Consider the following 19,184-nt stretch of genomic DNA (forward strand, 5'->3'; position numbering starts at 1 on the left):
TATGCTTTGGTCCATTAGCTAGATAACACAGAATATATCTGCTTATGGTATTGCATTCTCACTCTATATGTCTTCACTAGGATACTTTGACATGTAATGCTTAAGTCTGAGATATGGTCCACAGATAGAGTTCAGATTTGTAACAGTTGTATGGTTTGCAGTCTCAACTGTCCAAGCATCTGACCGGTCCATCTTGTAACAACTCAGGTTGTGTAATGCCTTAGGTTTGCCATAATGCCACATACTCTAACATATGCTTCTACCAGACTATTGTAGATTCTTTACATCCTCATCTACTGAAGGTCTACACTTGCTCTGAAGTCCTGATCCTCAATCCGTTATATATATTTGTGTCTTTGGACATTGAGATCCCTTTAGGCCATCATCTTGCTGAAAGTATACTAATGTCTTCTGTTGTTTCTGTTGAAGTTTCTAAGTTTACTTAGTTTAGAAACCCTTTATGCACTTTTTCTTATTTATTCCTACCTACTTGTTAATTTTCTTTAACAAGTTATTTACAAAGTAAATACTGAAAATAAACGCCAGTGCATGCTCAACATATTAGAAATCAGCAACTAAAAAAAGCAATAACAAACACACCACATGACACCATTATTTTTGGACCAATGTCCCCGGAAAAACCCAATGCGGGAAAACTGGTGCAACTATCTGAGGGTTTTCTTATTAAACAATATCAGAGTACAATCAGGGTGCCGAAACTAGCCTACTCAACAGAGAATTTCCTTAGTAGTAATACCTCTTAGTTTCTGACAAATCTACTAGCTGAAAACCCAAATAATCCTTACGGCAGTTACTCAGCACCTATGTTGCAGGAAACATAAGGCAAGGGGGCGTTTTTGTACGGAAATGGGTACGAAACGCTGAAACACGTGTGGTACGGCCCTGAAACGCGTTTTAGGCCGTACTGCCACGTTTCACGAAACTGAAACGTGGCCAGTATGGCTTGAAATGCGTTTCAGGGCCTTACGACTCACGTTTCAGCTTTTTACTTGTGCTTTTTTTAATTTGTTTTCTAATTTATTTTTAGGTTATCCTAGTGACTTCTAGGTGCTTCTAGATGCCTGTCTAAAGTTATAAAAGTCAACTTTTGCCCTAGTGTTGATGTGCAGTTCATGGTAATGTTAAATTCTTAAAGTAAAAGTGATATTCTCCTTTATTTTTCATTTTTATCTTTTTACTTAAATTTTTAACATTACCATGAAATGACTCGGGATGTTTGAGAGTGGTTTCGCCCTCATCAGATTTCATATGGAGAGTAGAATTTTAGATCTCACTCAAAATCCAGCGGACTTATCTGTTTTTCAAGATTTCAGGATTGGGGGGATTGCAATGTTTCCATTGGATTTTATCATGTACTAGGGTATGGAACTTGTATTTAATCTAGAGAACCAAGCCCTCTATGCAGGGGAGACTCCCAATAATGAAGAGCATGTAGGGTATTAGGGTATGAAACTTATATTTAATCAAGACCATTAAGGTCGTTCGACTATGTAGGAGGAGACTCCCAATCAGGCACGAGACAAGAAATTAAAAATTTCTTGTGGCTGATTTTGGATATTTCTATTTTTATTATGTGATCATTCATGAGTAAATGTGATGTAAATTTAGGGACTTATAGTTTATGCATTGACAATTGACAATTTTATCATAATGTAATAAATTAGAATGTATTATATATGCTTTATGATTGCACATATTTCTTAAATGTTCTAATATATATATTCGCATTTCCCCATTTCCAAAATTTGGGGAGGTCACATTTCGTATCGGTTCTCATTTCGGAAACTCGTACCCGTTTCCCCGTTTCGTGCAACCTAGCTCAGTACCAATCTGCCCCAGAAACCCCAGTCCTTCCAGTAGTTACTCAACACCAATCTGCCCCAGAAACCCCAGCGTCTGCCCAATCTGGACTGCGTCAGCCTCTCCTAGCCTAGCGCTAGCACTGCGTCAGCCCCAGGAGGCCTTGCGTTAGCTCTCTGAGCCTCTGCGTCAGCTACGCTGGCTCCTCTAGTGCTTTGCGTGGCCCTGCGTGAGCACTGGCTGTTCCTGCGTCTCTCTTTGTGGCTGCTCTGCTACTATCCGGAACTATCTCTGCCTCTCTGTCTTTCTGTACTCAATGTCCCTCAGCTGCTCTTCCGATCACTGATTCTATCTCTCTTAGCAAACCCCGCTTTAGAGAATAGAATCACTGATCACTCTAGTGTACTCTCCAAGTGACCCTCAAGCCTCCTCTTATACTTTTCCTGTTGACATCTCAATGACCGAGATTAAGTCCCTAATCAATGACTAAGATTAGATCTGGCTTGATCCATGTCTTTTGGACCACTCTAACACAGATTCATGTTAATACACATTAATATTTTATTTTTCCTAAGTTTAGACTTAGGGACTCCATTAAAAATATTAATTATTTTAATATCTCCTGATCTGTTTAGAATCTGCCCAAACCCTTCCTGGGTATTGGAGATCTCATGTGCCCCAAACTCTCCACCAAATTTCATGGCTAGTGTACATCCGATGCTACCCCAAATCAACACTCCTTGTTAGTGAGGACTGTGCTCTAGCAATACTCCTCACTGAGTATTACTCTGATCATCCGGCATCGGTACCTGTACTGATGCTAGGCCTTTCTGCGCAACATCCTCTGCACTATTTCATCCTGTACTGCTTCCCATGGTTCTGCCACTGCCATTGCTACATTTGTATGAAAACTCCCTCTGCATCCGTGCTGCTGCTAGTCCTTCTTCCTAGCACTGCATCTGCACTGCACCTCCTCTCATCATGTTGCATCATGCTGCCCACTGCTGCACTGCAACTCAGTTACTGAGAAGTAAGTAACTGATCTCCCAACTAACCTCCTTGTTGGGCTAGAAACACCCACTGATGCTGAAGCTCTCTCTGCCGCTGACAAGTGCTCCCTCTCTCTGACCTTTGTGCTGCTGCAACAACTCCCTGCATCTCGCACCGTTGCACACCTCGCAGTGCCTTCTTGCACTGGTGCAACACTCTTGTGCCTCTTGCACTGTTGCAGCCTGCTAGCTCTGCGCTGTCTCGGGACTCCTGCACTGTAGCTCTCTTTGCCGCTCCATCTGCATCCGTCTCTACCCACTCAGCGAGTCCTGCTACTCCTCTTTGGGGCTCTCGTAGCAAGGTCTAATCCAAGAGGCTAGGTACCTTGAGGATCCTGCTCCTCATCGCCTATAGTCTGCCTGACTACAACTCGATGTCTCCCCACTTCCGCTCAAGTGGTGCGTGTGCACTCATGGCACAGCCATCATCTGTCAAAACTTCCTTCTCTGCCTGTGCTGGTGCTGCCTTAGTCTCGGAAGACTCTCCCTTACTCTTCTTCCTTGGGCATTAGGTCACATAATGACCCATCTCCCCACAGTGGAAGCACTTGATCTTGGAGAGATCTTTTTTCTTCCACTTCTCCTGCTTTCCCTCAGATGCTAGGGCCACATTCTCCTCCTCCTGCTTGACCTTGATCCCTTTGCTGCTGCTACCTGTCTTCGATTGTTGTCTGATCTCTTCCTGCTGAAGAGCTGCCCACATCTCATCCCAAGGTGGGAGAGTCCCTCTGCCCAGGATAGTCTGGACAAACACTTCCCAATCTTCTGAGACATCATTCAGGGTTTTCCTCACTATAAGTTCCTGATCTGGTGTCGCTCCTATAGCAGTTAACTGGTCTCGGATCTCATTCAGTCCTCCGAGGAAGGTGTCAATCGATTGACTCTTCTTCATCTGATACGACCTCATCTGGTTCTCGAGCAACATTCTTCTCTGCACAGAAGTATGCTGGTATAGGTTCTTGAGAGCCTCCCACATCTCAACTGCCACTTCCTTCTCGGCTATATGTGGTACCACATGATCCTTGGCCCCGTCAAGGATAATGCACTTGGCCCTCGCCATCGCCTCTTCATACTTGTCGTTATCATTGGGGTCGACTGGGATAGCTATAACCTTCAAGGCGAAGTTCTTGACACGATTCCTGTCAAGTATTGAGAAGATTCTAGCCTTCTAGACTGTGAAGTTCGATGCTCCGTCCAGTCTATCCTGGTCTCTTATCCCATGTAGTGCCATGATGCTCCTCTACTTCCCTCCTAGAAGTTCTCTGTTCGACTCCTCTGAGTCTCTACTTCCCGTCTGGAAGTTCTCTTCTAGACTCCCTCTAAGTCCTGATTTCCCTCCTGGAAATCCTTCTGCCGCTTGTCGAGATGCCCCCTACTCTGATCATCTTGTGCAACTGCACTACTGATCTAGGTTCCTCGGCTAGAAACCCTCGATAACAACTCCTCTGGCCCTGCTTTGTCAGGTACTGTTATGACTATAGTACCCCACCAACTCCATTCTACAATATTTCTGCAGCCTTCTAGACTCCAGCAACTACCTCTCTGTGAACTGCGTCAGCCCCTCTCTGCCTCACGCTGGCTCTACGTCACCCCAGATGGGTCTTCGTCAGCCTTGGGATGCCCTGCGTTAGCCCTCTGGCCCTCTGCGTCAGCAACGCTTGCCTCTTTGAGGCTCTGCGCAGCTCCCGACTTCTTTTGCGTGGCTCTGGCTAGCTCCGCGTCACACTTCTTGGCTTCTGCGCTGCTAGAAACAGCTTCTGTCAACTTGGGACAACTGTTTTCTCCTGTTATTGCTTCGCTCGGCTGATGTCTTTTAGTCCTCCTTTGATCTGCAATCATGCTCTGATACCATGTTGAAGTTTCTAAGTTTACTTAGTTTAGAAACCCTTCACGCACTTTTTCTGATTTATTCCCACCTACTTGTTAATTTTCTTTAACAAGTTATTTACAAAGTAAATACTGAAAATAAACACTAGTGCATGCTCAACATATTACAGATCAGCAACTAAAAGAAACAAGAACAAACACACCACTTGACACCATTATTTTTGGACCAATGTTCCCAAAAAACTCAATGCAGGAAAATCGGTGCAGCCATTTGAGGGTTTTCTTATCAAGCAATATCAGAGTACAATCTGGGTGCCGAAATTGGCCTACCCAACAGAGAATTTCCTTAGTAGTAATACCTCTCGGTTTCTGACAAATCTAACTGCTGAAACCTCGGATAATCCTTTCGGCAGTTTCTCAGCATCAACCTGCCCTAGAAACCCCAGCCCTTCCGGTAGTTACTCAGCACCAATCTACCCCAGAAACCCCAACGTCTGCCCAATCTAGACTGTGTCAGCCTCTCCTAGCCCAGCGCAGGCACTGTGTCAGCGTATCTTGGTCTGCCTCAGCCCTAGGAGGCCTTGCGTCAACTCTCTGAGCCTCTACGTCAGCTACGCTGGCCCCTCTGGTGTTCTGCGCAGCACTTAGCTGCCTCTGCGTGGCCCTACGTGAGCACTGGCTGCTCCTTCATCTCTCTCTCTCTCTGCTCTGTTGCTATCCCGGCACTATCTTTGCCTCTCTGTCTCTCTGTACTCAATGCCCTCAGCTGCTCTCCCGATCACTGATTCTATCTCTCTTAGCAAACCCCGCTCTAGAGAATAGAATGACTGATCACTCTAGTGTACTCTCCGAGTGACCCTCAAGCCTCCTCCTATACTTTTCCTATTGACATCTCAACAATCGAGATTAAGTCCCTAATCAATGGCTAAGATTAGATCTAGTTTGATCCATGTCTTTTGCACCACTCTAACACAAATTCATATTAATACACATTAATATTTTATTTTCCCTAAGTTTAGACTTAGGGACTCCATTAAAAATATTAATTATTTTAATATCTCCTGATCTGTTTAGAATCTGCCCAAACCCTTTCTGGGTATTGGAGATCTCATGTGCCCCAACCTCTACACCAAATTTCGTGGCTAGAGCACATTCGATGCTACCCCAAATTAACAGTTTCCAGTATATATATATATATATATATATATATATATATTATCTCTAGCCAAGTCCATCCGTGTGTTTATGTTTGGCTTCATGTTACTTACTTTGTTTGAACATAGAAATTTATTCTTGTTCAATTCTCAGTTTTAAGATAGCTTGAGGTTTTGAACATAACTCGATGCTCTGCTCAACATGTCCAGGCATGTCAGGGATTTCAATTTGATAGCGAGGGACCAAGCTAGAATTGAACTTGTGGAGTTTCTGAGGAGTGTTGGCCTTTTGATGATGAAATTAGCCCAACCTTTGCTTCTTTCACTTTATTTGGCCAAAAATTCCCCCCCCCCCCCTTGATAGGCAGAGGATACAGAGAATAACTTCGCCGTAGCTATCCTTTACAGCTCTTCCTTCTATAGTGCGCTTGCCAATAGGAGTTTGTGCTCCACCTCTTGGTGCTCGTTCAGACTTTTCATAGGTCTACTGCGAGAATAAAACAATGTCACCAATACAAACATCCCCTTGTAATTGAATGCTATAGATTCAACTCCCCATATTTTTAATGTACTTTGTAGTCGCTGCAATTTGTTTCTTTACATCTCTCTATATAAATATATGTGCAATTTATGAGTTCTACGATACAAGATGCTATATATATGTGTGTTTCCTCTTTGCTATGATGATTATCTTTGTTTCCTTCTGTTGTTAATATGATTGTAGAAGCTCCCCCTAAGATTATTCATCTTTTTTGAGTATTTTGTAAGATACCCTCTCAGGAATACCTTTGTTTTGCTACCAATTTTCCAAGTTTGGCTTGACTTGGTCTTTGTGAGATTTTGTCAAATAGTTAGAATGCAAACTGTTGTAGGTTGACTTCCTTACTTTTTGATTTAAATAAACATTTGATTCCAAAAATATGCACTCATAAAAGGACTTCAAAAAAATAACATAATATTCATATTAATTCAGCAGCATAACGCTAATGACAACCAATAAATCATTATTCTCCACGAAAATACAACTAAAAAATTTTAGTAGTCTCAAGATAGAACAACCTTGTGTGAAATTTTCAACCCTATTGCAACAACTGTAAATTATTCTTCTAACTAATTAAAAATCAAGTGCAGTTTATTTGCTACGACAAACAACGAATGAAATGACAACTGCAATTTTCACCATAAAAACACTACAGAAATAAAATACTAGAACTAAGAAATATAGAACACACACAATAAAAATGACACCATTATTTTTGGACAAATGTCCCTGGAAAAACACAATGTGGGAAAATCGGTGCAAAAACTGAGGGTTTTATTATTATATGTAGTAGTCAAATTATGAGTACAAATTTGGATGCCAAACTGACTATCCTCTAGCAAAATATACTGCCAAAATTATTTGGAAGAAATTCCTCCCTTCTACAACCAAACTCGGCCCCTTTGGCCCTGCTCGCACTTCCTCCCGACAACTCGCACTGGACAGAAATGCACACTGCTTGGCCCAAATAATTCACACTACTTTCTAGCTGGCTCTGGATGAGCAGTCTTGCCTCCCTCTGGCCTTGGAAGTGACTCGCTCCACCTTCCGGGTGATCTACCAACCTCCAGCAACTGGAACGATCACTTTTCAGCACTTCAAACTAGGGTTTTTGGATGCTTGCACAGTGATCCAGGTGGATATTGGTGGCAACCCACCTATTTCACTTGGAACCCACCATTGTTTCTTTCAGTTTTTTAGTTTCCTTATTTGTAGCACAATTTACTATTTTTGGGAGTTTTTTGGGTCCTGAACTTTTGGAGCCGTTTTGAGGCCCTAAACGACGTTTTTTGGGAAAACCGGGAACAACATGAGTCATACACTAATGTTTCTCACTCAAAAGTTGTAGTCCTCAGATAGATCTTTCTAATGAGGTATTGTGCGCATCAAACGAAGATCGTATGCCAAAGTTACGACCTCGGGAAGTTGATGTACCAATTTACCTAAATGGGGCCCATAGTTTGGCGCTTCATCTCCTAGGGTTAGATTTTTGGATGTTTATGGTTTTCCATTGTTTCTCAATAATAAATAGGCCTTGGAGCCTCATTGTAATATAGTTCAGAGGCATGTAGCCACCACATCTCTTCTCAGAGATAAGCTACCATCGCCCGAGCTAGTCTTATTTCCATTCTGTTTGTAAGCATATTTCAGTATTTGATATTAATGAAATGAAGTGTTATTTCTATTGCATCTTTGTATTTATGGTTATATCTGTAATTTGTTGCGTTCCTGTTTAAATCCGGATCAGTGGTATCATTGCGGTCTGTTATTTCTCTGTTTTTCTTTGCATGTCCCCAACGAGGTCAGGATATAAGGAGTTAGGGCTTGAACTGGTCGAACCTTTGCAAGACTAGCCTCGCAAATCCTGACGGCCTACCATGGCAGATGAAAAGAAAGATGAGGGGGCATGAGATCCTATCAAAATCTTGCTCAAAGAAGCCCTCGAGCGACAAAGGAATGCGATGATGGACAACTTTGCCTAGATCCTTCAACCACTACCCAAGGGTGACACATCTACTTCTGGCAACTACTCTGGAAGCGCCACACCCTTTAAGGTACAAGTTAACTTTGACATTCCCATATTTGAGGGTCAAATAGATGCAGACGTTGTAGATAAATGGTTAAATCTGCTAGAAGGATACTTTTCCGTTCATGATTTTTCCAACTGGGAAAAGATCACTTTTGTACTTCTCAAAGCAACCCCCCACGTCAAGGACTGGTGGGAAACCTACTGTGAGCAGAAGGATGAAAGTATGAACTCACTGTTTTTAGCTGCACCCACATGGAACTCGTTCGGGATGCCATCAAGGAGCAACACTACCTTGTTGGGAGCTATGAGGATAAATACATAAAGTGGACAACGTTGCGACAGGGAAGGGACCAAGATGTGCCAGAGTTTACCAATGTTTTTCATACCCTTCGCACAAAGTTGGGTATCAAGGATTCTGAGAAGCATTTGGTTCTCAAGTACCACGACTGCCTACACAGGTACATCCAGGACAAGATGGAGTTCCTAGACATCTCCTCGCTCGGCACGACATACTGATATGCCGTCAAGATCAAGCAAAAGTTTAAACAAAAGAAGCGAGACTTTGGATCTGCGAATCCGAAGCAAGGGAAAGGTGCCCCCAAACCGCAAAACAAAGGACAAAGCCAAGGCGGGGCAGCCCAGGACAACCCGCCAAAGCCGCAAGCAAATAACAACATTGTGAAGCTAAAGAAGGACACAGGAAAGTGGTGTGAGTTCCATAAGAGCTCCACTCACAACACAAGTGAGTGTCGGGCCAAACAGTCACTGGTCGCTGAGCTAAAGGCTTCAGAATCAGATGCATGTTCTGACTCTGATTCAGAACCCGACAAGGGGAATGACAAAGGGAAGCAGATTATCAATGAGGAGCCCAACGCTACCGTTGTCACCACGAAGATCCAGAAGGAGGAACCTAAAGATCCCGAGGAGGAGCGCCTCTTCCACTCCCAGATGTGGGTAAAGAGTTCCCCGCTACAGTTTATCGTCGACAGCAAGAGCCAAAAGAACCTCATTTCGGCAGAGGTCGTGAAGCGGCTGGGCTTACCGATCACAGCACATCCACAACCGTACACCATCAGATGTCTTCACCAAGGACGAGATCTTCGTGTGAGCCAGCAGTGTTGCCTTCCATACAGCATCAAGCCCTTCACGGATCAGGGATTATGTGATGTTGCTCACCTTGATGTTTGTGATGTATTATTAGGCCAATCATACTTATGGAAGCGACATGCTGTGTATGAGTCAAGGCCTCGTGTTGTTATTGTTACTTTGGGAAATAAGTTGTACAGGATACCGGAGGTAGCACCGCCTATCGCCATCTCTTTAGTTACTGCAAAACAATGTAGTAAGCTCATTTCCAAAACCGGGAAATTCGTTTTCCTGATGATACGCCCTCAAGTAAAGAAGAAGATAGTGGCGACGACCTCCAGACAGGGCCACTTCGCACGACAACAACAGATGGACAAGGTCGTGGAGGAGTACAAGGACATCTTCACCTCCCCTGTAGGGGTGCCTCTACACTGTCAGGTCAAGCACTCCATCGGTCTGACCCCAGATGCGCCATTGCCCAATGGACCAATCTATCGGCGCTCCGTTCTGGAGAACAACGAAATCAAGAGGCATATTAAGGAGCTGCTGCAGAAAGGTCACCTCTGGCCGAGTTCATCGCCCTGTGGAAGCTTGATCGTGTTGGTACAGAAGAAGGATGGGACTTGGAGACTTTGTATTGACTATCGGGCGTTAGACAAGATCACTGTCTGGAATAGGTACCCGACCCCATAGATTGATGACCTTCTAGACCAATTGAAGGGGGCAAAATATTTCAACAAGTTCGACTCGAAATCAGGATATCACCAGGTACGAATTGAACCCTCTGATGTATGGAAAACTGCCTTCAAAGCCAAGGAGGGCCTTTTCGAATGGTTGGTTATGCCTTTTGGGTTGACGAATGCTCCTGCAACCTTCATGAGGCTGATGGATGACAACCTGATCTTCAGCCAGAGTTGGGAAGAGCACCTCCACCACATCCGATAGGGTCTCTAAACACTGCGACAACACAACCTATGTGCCAATTTGGAGAAATGCACTTTTGGCATGACCCAGGTTCAGTATCTGGGATACATTATTGATGAACAGGGGGTGCATGTGGATCCAACCAAGATCCAAGTCATTCGAGATTGGCCAGCTCCAACCACTCTGATAGAGCTCTGCAGCTTTCTCGGTCTTGCCAATTTCTACCGCAAGTTCGTGTTGGGATTCTTTCATATCATTTGGCCCTTGAGTCAAGTCACCAAGGGAGGAGCGAAAGCAAAATTCTTTTGGTTTGAATCTCAACAGAAGGCATTCACAGAGTTGAAACATCACCTCTGCTCTGCACCAGTGCTCACATTACTAGACATGCAACAACCATTTGAGATCGAGACAGATGCCTCTGACTATGCTATTGGGGCAGTCCTTACTCGACAGGGGCATCCAGTGGCATATCACAGTGAGACACTTTCAGACACAGTCCGAAAGTAGCCCACTTATGTCAAAGAGATGTATTCCATTGTAGGGGCTTGATGACAATGGAAGCATTACATTTTGGAGAAGGAAACGGTCATCTACACAGACCATCGGCCCCTGCAGTTCATACAGACAAAAGGGAGGTTGTAGAATGATCGCCATCAGAAGTGGTCCACATACCTGCAACAATTCCATTTGAATATCAAGTATAAGAAGGACAACACCAATAATGTTGCAGATTGCCTCAGTTGATAATCAATCATGGCGTTAACCACCGTGCTCAACTCTTGTGGGCACAAGACTTCTGATTGGCACTTCTCTACAAAAGCGACCCAAAATTCGGCCACACATACCAGACGCTCTTGGAGGGTCAGCAAGTTCCAGATTTTCACCTCTAGGATGCCCTATTATGCCACCTGGGACACATTTGTGTTCCTTCAAGCAAGCGTGCCAAGATGATTTGGGAAGCACACTACAGTCAAGTAGCTGGGCATTTCGGGGTTGAGAAAACGGTGGCAGTACTGCAGAAGCATTTCTATTGGCTGAATCTTCGCCAAGATGTCGAGAAGTACAACAGATCTTGCACTGCCTGCGCCATTGCCAAACCGACCATCAAGAAGCAAGGCCTCTATACTCCGCTGCCTACCCCTAGTCGACCTTTGGAATCCATCTCCATGGATTACATGTCGGGCCTTCCTTCTACTAAGCATGGAAACAACTGTGTTTTTGTGGTCGTCGACAGATTCTCGAAGATGGCCATTATGGTAGCCTGCAAGAAGAATATCACAGCGGAAGCCACTGCTAAACTCTTCTTTGAACGAGTGTGGGTACACTTTGGGATCCCACAGTCTATCATCCCAAATCGGGACAGCAGGTTCCTTAATACATTTTGGTCCAGTCTCTGGTCGATACTAGACACCAAGCTCACTAACTCCACAACTTTTCATCCCCAAACTGATGGCTAGACAGAGGTCGTCAACAGGATGATCGTACACATTCTGCGCATGTACAACTCAAAGTATCCACGCACATGGGATGAGAGCCTCCCCTATATCCAGCACAGCTATAACCAGGCTCTCCACAGCGCAACTGGCCACAACCCTTTTCAGGTGGGCTTGAGATTCCAGCCACTATGTCCCATTGATGCGGCCATGCCATTTGCAGCTACTCCGGCAGATTCGTCTCATGTCCAGCTCGAAACCGATAAGGCAAACAACTTCATTGAGCACATTCAACGTATCCGCCAGCAGGTCCACAACATTCTGGAGAAATCAAATGCCAAGTACAAGTAGCAACATGATCAACATTGGGTGCCACACAAGTTTCAGGTGGGCGACAAACTTTGGTTGAATTTGCAAAAGGAATGCCTTACCGGAGCCTATCGGAAACTCAGACGACTTCGATATGGTCCTTACACCATTACGAAGGCTGTGGGAGACAATGCATTTGAGCTCAGCATTCCCCCATTCCTTGGGGTGCACCTAGTGTTCAATGTGGACCACTTTCGACAATTCTTCCCACCATTGCTAGACACATCAGACAATGCAGAACAATTCACACCTACAGAGTTAAATCCAGATTGCATGGAACAACACAACTGATTGGATCATGGACACACAAATCAAGAACACCCAACAACAAAGGATCAGACTATATCGAGTTCTCAAAGCAAACCAACTCCTTCACCAGGGAAAGTGGCTCACCAGGGACCAAGTTCAGCAGAAGTTTCCTCATCTCATGGAGGAACTCAATGCAATGGGGACCATTGCTTCCTAAGGGGGGAGGAATGATCCTGGTGGATATTGGTGGCCACTCGCCTATTCCACTTGGACCCCCACCATTGTTTCTTTCAATTTTTGAGTTTCCTTATTTGTAGCACAATTTACTACTTTTTTCTTCAGTTTTTCGGGTCCTGAACTTCTAGAGCCATTTTGAGGTCCTAAACGACGTCTTTTGGGAAAACCGAGAGCAACATGTGTTATAGATTGATGTTGCTCAGTCAAAAGTTTTAATCCTCAGATGGATCTTTCTAACGAGGTATTGTGCTTGTCAAACGGAGATCGTATGCCAAAGTTACGACTTCGGGAAGTTGATGTACCAATTTACCCAAACGGGGCCCATAGTTTGGCGCTTCATTTCCTAGGGTTAGGTTTTTGGATGTTTAGGGTTTTCCATTGTTTCTCAATAATAAATAAGCCTTGGAGCCTCATTGTAACACAGTTCAGAGGCATGTAGCCACCACATCTCTTCTCAGAGATAAGCTACCATCGCTCGAGCTAGTCTTATTTCCATTCTGTTTGTAAGCATATTTCAGTATTTGATATTAATGAAATGAAGTGTTATTTCTATTGCATCTTTGTATTTATGGTTATATCTGTAATTTGTTTCATTCCTGTTTAAATCTGGATCACACAGGCTGCTCAACCTCTCTATAGAAATAATTCAACCTCCCAACTACTACTGCTTTGCTGCTAAGAAACTTTGCTAGAAATGACTCTATTGCTCCCTCAATCTCACTCTTGCCTTCCTTATGGCTCGAACTTCTCTCCCTTGCTCGATCTCTGCAACTGGGTAGCTCGATCTGCCAAGGAATTCCCACTACTAGAACACCTGACGATGCTACAAAAACTAACACTCCCTCTTAGCAAGGAAGGTGTTCTCTCACTCTATCTCCATAACATCCTCCATACATGTTGATGTCAGAAAACTGTGACAATCTGCCACTGTCCACCATGCCACTGCACAACTCTAGTTCATTTGCCACTCTGAGATGACCAACCATGCATCTGTGTTGTTGGTAACACTGCACTATACCACCTGTATTGCAGCCAACTCTACACTGCGTTGCAATTGATCTCATGCTGTTGCTGCTCTATAACTACTGCAACTGAGAACAAAACTCCTATCCTTGCTACTGAAAAGGGTTCTCCACTATACCCATATGTTCTCTGAAATATACGAACTTAGCTCTCCCTAGAGATTTCGTGAGTATATCTGTAACCTTCTATTCTATGGGAACATGTTGTAGCTGGACTGCTCCACGCTGCACACAATCTTCGATGAAATGATATCAGATGTTTATGTGTTTCTCCCTATCATGAAACATTGGATTCTTAGAGAGTCTGATGCAACTCTGATTATCATAGTAGATACTGATCACCTCCATCTTTTGACTAAACAAGCTCACTAGCAGCGTCCGAAACCAAATAGCTTTGCATGTGGTTGTACTAGCTACTATATATTCTGCTTCTGCAGAGCTCAATGCTACTAACTTCTACTTCTTGCTACATCAAGAAACCATCCATTACCCAATGCCGAAGCAACACCCTGATGTGCTCTTTCTGTCTGCTGAACTGCTTACCCAATCTGCATCTGTGAATCCACAAAGTCTAACACCATCACCTCGAGTATACCTTAATCCATACTCGATTGTGCCGCATAAATATCTCAGAATGTTCCTTGCTACTGTCCAATGTACTCTCTTCGGTCCCACCATAATTAGACTGAGAGTGTTGACCGTGAAGCAAATATCTGGTCTAGCGTTGATGAGATACATGAGGGAACCAATAAGTTGTCTATACAAGGTGGGTTCAACATTCTCATCCTTTGATGGATCGATCTTCCTCCAGTTTGTGATCATAAGCATAGACATGGGTCTACAATCTTACATCTTGAATCTCTTCAGAACCTCTGTAGCATATCTCCCTTGACCAAGGAAGATCTCCCCATATTTTTGCCACACTTCCAAGCCTAGAAAGTAATGCATCAACCCCAAATCCTTCATATCAAACTCTGATGCTAGGTTCCTCTTGCAGTCCTCTATGAGCCCTAATGACCCTGTCAATAAGAGGTCATCCACATCAGTGTTTCGAACGTCATGATTTTTTTCGCCCCGCAGAGTTTTCTATTTTCAAAAAATCGCGATCCAATCGGTAATAATCGTGAGTGGCTGAAACAACGGTTTTAAAGCCGATTTTTGGTTTTTGTTTCTCATTTTTTCAGACAGTGGGCTTGTTTGAGAGTTGAGGAGGAGAGGAAGTCGACTACAAACGCAGAGGAGGAGAAAAATGAAAAATTTTAGCATCACAAGCAAGAAAAATTCGAGTTTGGACCAAATTTCTTCAGCAAAGCGTGGTTTCCAGGTATGGGCACCAAATTTGGCTTTTTTTTTTGGTTTTTTTCTTGTTTTTGCTTGGGTTTCTATAACCCATTGATTATCAATTATTTTTGAGTGGATTTGATTGTGTTTTTTCTTTCATTTTTGTTGCATAGAGTCGAGAGGGTTCGTTTTGGTCAAAAATGCAAAAACTTGTGTTAGATTTATAAGTTTAATTTATTCTTGTGCTCTATTTTTTTGCATCATTTTTGTTTGGGTTTGAATGTGCATTTTTTCCATTATTGTTGCATTGAGTTGAGGTTTTTTTTGTCAAAAATTCAATGTGTTGTAACTTGTATGTAAATTTTATTTTTATTTTTTTAACTTGCAATTCTTCTTGTGCCCTACGTTCAACTTCAAACTTCATCTTAAATTAAAAGTTAAAACTCAAGAGTTCAACCAAGTTACAAACATGCCAAGGAAATTGGACCCTCTATGGGAATTTGGTGAACCTATGTTGGAATGTACAAGGTAAGTTCCTTAGATAGAACACCAAAGGACACCGCTGACAAACAGATCACATATCAGTACACCAGTATTCTTGACGTGGTTAAAACCCTCAAAGAGGAAAACAATCCATGCCCTAAGCCAACGCGGGCACTTCAGGCAATTTATTAATGTAAAAGAAAGAAAATTTACATAAGCTTCTCTCATGAACGGTCACCTCACAAATGACCCTCCATGCTCTTTAAATAGAGATCATGGACCAATCGGGTGTTAAGCCACGGATCAAGTGTCGGTAATATCGAGGAGAGAATGAACCGTCAGATCACTTCATGTCTAGAACATATCGTGACCATTGGATTGTAAGTTACAAAAAGTACATACTAAAGAAACACACTTTACCTAAGTATATGCTAGACCAAGTTGTACTTAATTATTTCCTATGTGTCGGAATATCCTAACATCCCCCCTTAAGAGCAACTTGGGATAGAATTGAAGGATGTACAAAGATGACACAGTAGGAAAAGGAAGGAGGCATTAGAGTCTATCCCCCCTTAGTGACAACTTCCTGAACTCCAACCATAAATCGAAGTTTAGTAAATTTCGCCTCTGTGAGAGCCTTTGTAAAGATGTCTGCAACTTGTTCATCGGTTGAACAATATTGCACTTCAAGAGCATGGTCATGAATGAGCTTTCTGATGAAGTGCATGTTTAGTTCAATGTGTTTGTTGTGCTGATGTTAGACTGGATCTTTGCATAGTTGAATGGCACTTTGATTATCACACCAAAGTGTAGTCAGATGTTGCTGCTGAAAAACATTCCCTGACAGGATCTGATGAAGCCATAGGGCTTCCTTACTAGCTTCAACGGCGCCATGATACTCTGCTTTTGCTGAAGAGAGAGAAATGGCACTTTGTTTCTTGCAAGCCCATGTAATAGGTCCAGAACCAAGAGTGAAGACATAACCCGCAGTAGACTTCTGATCATTAGGGTCACCAACCCAATCAGAATCAGTGAAACCAACTAATAGAGGAGATGTTTTTGCACTATAATGAATCCCAAACTGAACTGTACCTCGAACATAACGAAGTATTCTTTTAGCTGCTTTCCAATGACTTTCATGTGGGTTTTGCATAAAACGAGCAACAAGGCCAACAACAAAGGAAAGGTCGGGACGAGTATGGGTTAGATACAAATTTTTCCAACAAGCTGATGGTATAAGGTAGCATCAACTTCAAGGGAAGTACAAGTGACTGAAAGTTTGGCTCCAGATTGAAAGGGAGAAGGGGTTGGCTTACAGTCTTCCATGTGAAAGTGGCGTAGAAGATCACAGACATACTTGGACTGGGAAAGGGAAATACCTTCTTTGGATTGCAAGACTTGAAGACCAAGAAAATAATGCAAGTGTCCTAAGTCTGTCATTTCAAACTGCTTTTTAAGGCTAGAATTTACATGGTTTATAAGGTTGGGATCACTACCAGTAAGGATAAGATCATCAACATAGAGAACAAGAATGATAAGAGACTTACCCACTTTCTTGGTGTAGACAGTGTTATCAGAATGACACCTAGAAAAGCTAGTGTTTAAAAGAAAGCTATCCATTTTGGCATACCAAGCCCGAGGGGCTTGCTTGAGACCATAAAGGGATTTCTTAAGCCGACATACAAGGTTGGAGTCTGTTTGTCTAAAACCAGGAGGTTGATCCATATAGATTTCTTCATGCAAGTCCCCATGCAAGAAGGCAGATTTAACATCCATCTGATGGACTTCCCTTTTGAAAGAGGCAACAAGGGAAAGAACAATGCGGATAGAGTTCATTTTGGCAACAGGGGAGAAGGTTTCAGTATAGTCAATGCCTTCAACTTGTGAAAAACCCTTAGCAACAAGACGAGCTTTATGTTTATCAACTTTTCCATCTGGTCCAAACTTAGTTCTATAAACCCATTTGCATCTAACAAGTTTTCGTCCCTTTGGAAGAGGAACAAGGTCCCATGTATCATTTGCCAATAATGAACGATATTCTTCATTCATAGCTGCGTCCCAATCTGGCTGGCCTGAAGCTTTTGCAAAGGTGTCAGGATCATGATTCACTGAAGCTTGAGCCAGTAAAGAAGAGGCTCTATCGAACTGAGAACGTGTACGACGTTGATTTGTAGGATCACTTGCAAGAGCACCTGATGTATAGTTAGGTAAAATGTGTTTCTTTAGTATGTACTTTTTGTAACTTACAATCAATGATCACAATATGTTCTAGACATGAAGTGATTTGACGGTTCATTCTCCTCTCGGTATTACTGACACTTGATCCATGGCTTAGCACCCGATTGGTCCATGATCTCTATTTAAAGAGCATGGAGGGTCATTTGTGAGGTGACCGTTCATGAGAGAAACTTATGTAATAATTTGTTTTTGCTCACTGAAGCTTTGGAGTGCGTGCTTACTTGCAAAACCCCTTTTTTACCTACAAAACAAAAAAAACCACAACCCAAAACGAACAAGAAAAAGTAATCCAAGCCTTATGACTTAAAGTTAGATTTGGCCGAAAACTAAATATTTTTCTCAATGTTTCTAATTTTCCGAGATCACACTAAGGCGTAGCGGAAAAGAGCATACGTATGAGAAAGATCTTTTCTTTCTGTTTTTGGTTTGCCCAAATCGCACAGAGTCGCGGGGCAAAGAGCATACACAAAAATGAAAGGTATAGATCCGGTAATATAAACAAATACAATTGACTATAAACTGAAATAAATAGAGAGATAAATAAATGTAACTGCAAATAAAGACTGTATACCTCGAGATCTTAAAAATGATGCAGCCAGGGCTACCGAAAACCTTATCGAGTGAAACAAAAGGGGTTCCTCACTAGAACAGAAGCTCCTAACACAATAGAGCAGTCCTCTCCGCTTGAAAGCGGTCAGAAACAGTAGATCTAGGAATTGATAGTCAAATGCAGTTGTGCCGGCTTCGGATTTGGATCACCAACGGATGCGGCCCTCGAATAGCTCTGATACCATGTAAGAATGTACAGGGTAAGTTCCTTAGATAGAACACCAAAGGACACCACTCGCAAACAGATCATAGATCAGTACACCAGTTTTCTTGACGTGGTTAAAACTCTCAAAGAGGGAAACAGTCCACGGCCTGAGCCAATGCAACCACTTCAGGCAATTTATTAATGTAAAAGAAAGAAAATTTACATAAGCTTCTCTCATGAATGGTTACTTCACAAATGACCTTCCATGCTCTTTAAATAGAGGTCATGGACCAATCGGGTGTTAAGCCACAGATCAATTGTTGGTAATACCGAGGAGAGAATGAACCGTCAGATCACTTCATGTCTAGAACATATTGTGACTGTCGGATTGTAAGTTACAAAAAATAAATACTAAAGAAACACACTTTACCTAACTATACACTAGACCAAGTTGTACTTAATTATTTCCTATGTGTCAAAATATCCTAACAACCTGATGGAGGGTTTGAAAAATCAAACTTGACTTGCAAGTTGTGCGGGCTTCATATGACGGGGGGGTATATAGATACCTGGACTAGTTTTTCTAAAACCGGCTGGTTCAAACTAGTAACCAGTCAAACTGGCCAGTTCACTAGCCGATTGGGTCAAACGGCAGAAAAACCCGGTTTGACCCCTCCCTTCGCCAAA

The 19,184-nt window shown here is 42.8% G+C and overlaps 1 protein-coding gene and 1 pseudogene across 2 annotated transcripts in view; one reads left to right on the forward strand and one right to left on the reverse strand.

The window, feature by feature from the left end:
- LOC149220672 (GATA transcription factor 9-like) overlaps positions 1–14,575 on the reverse strand; it is a 45,034-nt pseudogene extending 30,459 nt beyond the window's left edge.
- LOC149220671 (uncharacterized) overlaps positions 1–19,184 on the forward strand; it is a 341,673-nt gene that overhangs the window by 138,239 nt on the left and 184,250 nt on the right. The window lies entirely within an intron of this gene.

The sequence above is a fragment of the Pinus tabuliformis genome, chromosome Q (assembly GCF_031772625.1).
Source record: "Pinus tabuliformis cultivar Carrire ecotype Pingquan chromosome Q, CPIR1, whole genome shotgun sequence".
Classification (NCBI taxonomy): Eukaryota; Viridiplantae; Streptophyta; class Pinopsida; order Pinales; family Pinaceae; genus Pinus; species Pinus tabuliformis.